Source organism: Antechinus flavipes, chromosome 1, assembly GCF_016432865.1.
Source record: "Antechinus flavipes isolate AdamAnt ecotype Samford, QLD, Australia chromosome 1, AdamAnt_v2, whole genome shotgun sequence".
Classification (NCBI taxonomy): domain Eukaryota; kingdom Metazoa; phylum Chordata; class Mammalia; order Dasyuromorphia; family Dasyuridae; genus Antechinus; species Antechinus flavipes.
This window is the reverse complement of record NC_067398.1, coordinates 148,543,617-148,550,893: the sequence shown is the minus strand read 5'-3', so window position 1 is coordinate 148,550,893 and position 7,277 is coordinate 148,543,617.

Sequence of the window (7,277 nt, the reverse complement as noted above, 5' to 3'; positions counted from 1 at the left end):
AAGAAGAAATTTGTGACCAAAGATGAACTAGATACCATTACTGATCACAAAATAGAAAATTTTGATTATATCAAATTAAAAAGCCTTTGTACAAACAAAACTAATGCAAACAAGATTAGAAGGGAAGCAACAAACTGGGAAAACATCTTCACAGTTAAAGGTTCTGATAAAGGCCTCATTTCCAAAATATATAGAGAACTGACTCAAGTTTATAAGAAATCAAGCCATTCTCCAATTGATAAATGGTCAAAGGATATGAACAGACAATTTTCAGATGATGAAATTGAATCTATTACCACTCATATGAAAGTGTTCCAAATCACTATTGATCAGAGAAATGCAAATTAAGACAACTCTGAGATACCACTACACACCTGTCAGATTGGCTAAGATGACAGGAAAAATTAATGATAAATGTTGGAGGGGATGCGCGAAAACTGGGACACTGATGCATTGTTGGTGGAGTTGTGAACGAATCCAACCATTCTGGAGAGCAATCTGGAATTATGCCCAAAAATTATCAAACTGTGCATACCCTTTGATCCAGCAGTGCTACTACTGGGCTTATAACCCAAAGAGATACTAAAGAAGGGAAAGGGACCTGTATGTGCCAAAATGTTTGTGGCAGCCCTGTTTGTAGTGGCTAGAAACTGGAAATTGAATGGATGCCCATCAATTGGAGAATGGCTGGGTAAATTGTGGTATATGAATGTTATGGAATATTATTGTTCTGTAAGGAATGACCAGCAGGATGAATATAGAGAGGCTTGGAGAGACTTACATGAACTGATGCTAAGTGAAATTAGCAGAACCAGGAGATCATTATACACTTCGACAACGATATTGTATGAGGATGTATTCTGATGGAAGTGGATTTCTTTGACAAAGAGACCTAACTGAGTTTCAATTGATAAACGATAGACAGAAGCAGCTACACCCAAAGAAAGAACACTGGGAAACGAATGTGAACTATTTGCATTTTTGTTTTTCTTCTTATTTTTACCTTCTGAATCCAACTCTCCTTGTGCAACAAGAGAGCTGTTTGGTTCTGCAAACATATATTGTATCTAGCATATACTGCAACATATCTAACATATACAGAATCGCTTGCCATCTAGGCGAGGGGGTAGAGGAAGGGAGGGGAAAAATTGGAACAAAAGTGAGTGCAAGGGATAATGTTGTAACAAAAATACCCTGGCATGGATTCTGTCAATATAAAATTATTATATAAAAAAAAAAAAAAGTGGAAAAAAAAAAAAGAAACGAGATAGTCCATCTGAACAATGTTTTGTTTAGATGAAGGTGCTTATATTGTCAGTTTCAATGCCACAATTCAAAAATGGTTTTATTACATTTTCTTTTTACTAAATGATACTCCATTTTTATGTGTAATTATTCTTTTGTTCCTGGGTTTTTTTTTTTTTTAATTACTTGATACTGGGATAGATCGGCCCCAAAATTTGAGTTTCAATCTATCAGTCTAGTCTTCTTTTCACAATGCTTATACTCTCACAGAGCTTTTATAGGGAATCATTTTCTAACATGCAAAATACTTTATAAATAGTAAGGCACAATATAAAAATTTAAGGTAACAAACTAGGAAAAAACAAATATAAATTTAGATAAGCAATAATATAAAGGTATGAAATATAGTGTCCCCCAAATTTTTCTGGTTTTAATCCTTCATAATTTTGGAAGTATAAACCTACAAAAATATTTGAAAAGTTAGTTATTTAAATTTTAAATGCTGATATGTAAATTATTAAAATCCAATACAATCACTTTGGTTTGCCCTATATATCACTGTTGTTAATTTTCAGACTTGGCAAAACAATCTTTCAGCAGCTTCAGCTGTTGTATTTGTTGTATTTGTAATTCAAACCTCTGTATCACTCAAAGCACCAAGTTTTGATGCATACAACAGTTTTAACTCGACCTCACAAGAAACAGCAATAATTAGGCTGTCAACATGGCCAAGTTAAGTAGCTCTACCAACCTTTCAAAACAGCATCAGCCAGAAACTATCAAACATAATGACAGGTGAGGGTGCCTGCCTTGTTAAAATTTAAGTTAAAATATTTTAAAATCACAGGTATATGTAAGTGTAAAAATAAATGTAAACCATTGAACTTTGAAGGGATATTTTACAGTTTGTAACATTTATATTTCTAGGATTTTAACAATCTTTAATAAACTTAAAACTTCACTAAGTCTTTTGGGAAACCTTGTACACTTTGCAATAAATTCTTTATCAATATAATTTCAATCCAATCTTTCATACATTATAATACCTATATCACATCACTAAAATGTTGTAATAATACTGTAAAACATAACAATAATGAAAATTTCTGATATTTCAAAGTTTATTATTGTATTAGTTTATATTAAAATTGCCATTGCTGGAAACAGTATCATTTTGAGACAAACTTGATAATAAGAATTTCTGAACTTAGTTATGTTGCTCTTTGAACAAGAAACATATGTAGTCCATCATTTGAAGGGGATTGAAGAGGATATTCAAAACATTTCCATATTTGGGCCCTTCCAAAGCCTGCATTGTAGAGGACTGCAGATAATGGGGGAACTCTGGATAAGATATAAGACCCTTCAGCCAAGAGGAAACCTGCTGACAATGTCTGGTTTGGCTCCCCATCTTCTTTTAATGAGTTTCACCCTTCTTGAGAAGTCAAGGAGGGTGTGACCACCTGTGTTCTAGTTGAAGAAAAGGATACTTACAGTAAGGAGGTATTTACATATCAATACCAGGGTGCTTATAGAAAACACTTGCCCAGTATGATGTGGTGATATAATTCCAGTTGGGACACGCTCAGTGTGCTGTAGTGATGGTAAGCATAGTAAGTTATTTAGGGGCTGAGATGACTTGAAATTAATGGATTACATCTTTGACCATTCTCTTGAGTCTCCTGCCTTCTTAATTCCTCTACTAAGACCAAAGACTGGGGCTGGTCCCCAGATCCTCCAGAGAGCTAGTCCAGAAAATATATTTTGGCACCCTAACTTGGGGGTCTAGAAAGCACTGCATACTATTGGCATAAATTTTGTGAACCCCACATTACTACTATTGCATTAATGAGGCAGAGGGGGGGGGCTTTAGCAGATGTTAATAAAATAAACTTAAAAAATACCTTACATTTAGGTATAAAAGTAGAAAATAATGATCCAACAAAGAGCAAAACCATAGTAAATAACTCCAGCATAACTGAGGTTCCCAAAGAGACTAAGATACTATATGTAAGCAAGTACTGTCTATAGAAACATAAATGCTGAAGTTGCTTTAAAGTTTACAGTAAGAAGGGCAGTGTAGGATGACAGACTGTGCTTTACTTTTGGAATCAGAAGGGCTTAGTCAAATCTGTAGTACTTATTTGCTTTTTCATTTTTATAGAGGTCTCCCTGGTGCTACAAAGTAACCCCTAGTCAAAAAAAAAAAAAAGATTTGGATCTAACAATCAGGCTTGATTGCCTTACTTCAGAACTCTATTAGTATAAAGGAATAGTTAAAAAGAGAAACTTTGTATATCACTGGACACAAATATACCTTAATCTGCTCTTTGGTTTCCCCAGAAACTCTCTAGTAATGGGCATAACAAAAGAGTTGTACTCCAAAGCAAAAAGTGGTGAATTAGGAGCCAGGTGATTTTATACCCTGATTGCTTTGCATTGGTTCTGCCCTGCTTTACCATATGGCCTTCAATTTTCTGTGCATTATTCTTTTAAAGTTACTTGGACCTGTCGTTCCTATCTCCAAGAGTAGAGAACTATGGAATTTGAAAGTTGGAAGGACTGCCATGGCTAATTCCTAGCTTCTTAAACTATGGTTCATGATTCCATCTGGGGTCATGTAACTGAATATAGAAGTCATGAAAATGTTTGATTTTATATACCTATATACCGAGGATCACATAAAAAATATTTGGGCAAAAAGAGGTTATGAGTGGAAAGTTCAAGAAGCCCCGCTGTAATCTAATTCCATCACCAAAATGAATCTCCACTATTAAATACTAGCAAATGTTGAAGAATAAACCCACTACTTCTCAAAACAGGCAATTCCACTTTTGTACAACTATGTAAGGAAAGTTTTCCTGATGTTAAGTCTAAATCTATCTTCTTAAAACTTGTACACTTTGCTCATGATTCAGATTTCTCAGGCCACACAGAATACTTTGAAATTAGTTATGTCCCTTTTTTATTTAGTCTAAAAATGTCAGGTCTTTCAATCAAGCTTCATATAGCTTGGACTAGGAGCCATTTACTATAGTGGTTACACTACTCTGAACATTTACCAGCTTATTGATTCCTTCTTAAATTGTGGCAAAAAGAACTGAACACCACACTGTAGATAAAAGCCGAAGTGAATAGAATACAGTTGGACCATCATTTTATGTCTATAGATTTCAAGGCATCCGCCCGTTTTCCTCTTATGTGACTCTTTTCCATGACCTCCAATGACTCTCCAGAGGGAATCCATTTAATATGTTAGGAGGCTTTTTTCTAACTTACTTGACAATCCAATGATACCAATGCTATTAGCTATTCTCCAAATACCTTACTGATATCATTTATGCCAGTTCTCCCACATAAATTCTTCACTATTATTATACCACAGCATGCTTATGACCCAACACATACATCTATTTTGACATGTGGGTAACCTGTGATTTCAATTCTTTGGAAATAATGGCATTTATTGACTTACAACACCTACAGTATTCCTAAAAGAATGCAGATATTTGAAAGATGGGCAATTGTTTCAGGGGAAGAAGGCTGAGTCATGAATACAGGTATTGTATTAGTTGTCTTACACTATTTCTTAAGGATGTTAATTATAACTTTATTATTATTGTATTACTATATTATTATAACTCATTTTATAATAAAAATATATCTCCAAAAAGTTGTATATGAGACAAATAAGAACACTAAAATCTCTCAGTTTTTAAGGAATATTTTTATAAAGTAAATAATATCCTCACCTTCTATGACCCACAATTTGTTTTTCTATCTTTATATCTTTTCTTAAAATAAAAGAAATCATACTTGCTATGTTTCTGTGAAGAGCCTTCAATTTCTCAGAAAAAAATAAAAACTGCAAAACAAAGTAATACTTTATTATTACTGAATATTATTATTAATTTTTTATTTTACTCAGGGTTCTTATCAAATTAATGACCTAAATTGAGTAGATATGCAACATATAGGTTAAAAAAAAAGATAAAATCTAGAACTAGAAACATGTAATATCTTTCAATTTGAGCATATCTAAAACCCACAATACTGCAGTTTGTTAATTATTTTCTTTTTTTTTCATTTCATCTTACTTTGTATTATCCAAATGTGAGATGCAAAGCTATAGCAAAACATCTCATAATGAATTATACAGGAAGCAGGGAGAGTACTCAAAACTGATCACATTACAGTTCACATTCTCTTCTGCTTTTGTAGGACTTATGACAGTAGGTAGTAACATATATTTACTTTCCCTGTCTCATTCTTCTCTCCATCAAACAATTGTCACTCAAGGTTTAGACACAGTTACTACTATCAAAAGTAGCAGTTTCTGAGAATTCTGGAGAAGGAAGTGAAACATCGTTTTGATATATTATTTATTGCTCCAAATGAACATATAAAAGTAAAATTAGTACACTAAACAGCAATACAACACTTCAAGTGAATCACTAATCTGCTTTAAAATCCTGTATTTGATTGGTTATTTGAAAAAAGGAAGGATGAATTTAGGCTATTTTCTTCAGTATAGTAACATAGAGTACTATATTTATGAGTCAGGAAGACCAGTTTGAATCCTTTAATCCCATATTTGATTAACCCAGATTTGGTTATTTGAAAGGAGAAAGGTTGAATTTAGGCTACTCTCTTCAGTACTGTAGATAGCTATGTTTATGAGTCAAGAAGACCAATTTGAATCCTGCCTCACATATTTATAGTTAAGAGCTGGGCAAATTGTGTAACCATTTTGAGCCTTAGCTATCTCATCCGTAAAAATAAAGGGGATTGAATTTGATGAATTCTAAATCCCTTCTTGTTCTAAGTCTATGCTCTTAAGTCATCTTTTAATTCTAGAGATGACTGCTTAATTGTAAAGTAGGAAATTAGTTCTCAAAACAAAGTCAGTTTAGAACAGTTTTAATCTTTAAGTGTCACAGATTTTCTCTCCCCAGCCACCTTGAAAGTTATAATAAAACCTAGGGGTCATTTGTAGATTCATGTTTTGTTTTGCTTTTTAAAATACATAACTGAAGGAAATAGTACATTTCTTATGGAGAGAAAAATAGAGTCTTCAAACTGAATGGGTCATCCAATTATTTTTCAAGTTAAAAAAAAAAAAAATGAGCTCCAGGGAATTAAAATTTTGTATCCAAGGTCACACAATAGGAAGCAGCAGACATGGGGTTATAATTAACATCTGATTCATCTGCCCTATTCATATGCTGCAGACTATTTGCACCTATTATGAATTAGTGCATTATCCTATGGAGCACCCATAACTGATTCTTTAGATACTGAATTCTAGGAATCACAACTATATAGCATCATCCAGGTAACATCGATATTGCAAGTAAGGTATTTAAACAAAGGGACAGCATGATATTGTTGAAAGTACTGGGCAATTTCCCAATTACAGCTTGTCCTTTTCATTCAATTAATTCAGAACCTACTTCATTGTCTATCAGCAATGCCTATCCCAAATATACAAACTTACATATTAATGCAAGAGTCTGATCTTTCAAACTGTATATTGTGGAATGGAAAATGGGCATTTTTCATCCACCTTATTCCACAAAAATTATTAGAATAATCTCTTGAATATTCTTGTATCCTCAGAGTTGTTAACCTATGATATTGTGGGCTTAATGCAGTTGTCCACAAAGCATCTAGAGGACCTCACCATCTACAGAAAACCTTTTTAATTTGGAACTTCCTTGGAACATCCTCAGTGAGGATGGCCAACATTTTTGGTAATCTACATATTTTTATATTAAATCTTACTTGTTAATCATTTCACTTGAACCCTTACATTGTGACTATTCATTTGATTCAATGAATGCATGAAAGATTCCTTGCTGGAAAAGATTCTTTAAGGCTGTGTTTTGATAAGCTGAATAAACGCTTTTTTTTTAAAATTTTTATTTAATAATTACTTTATATTGACAGAATCCATGCCAGGGTAATTTTTTTTTTTTTTACAACATTATCCCTTGCACTCGTTTCTGTTTCGATTTTTTTCCCCTCCCTCC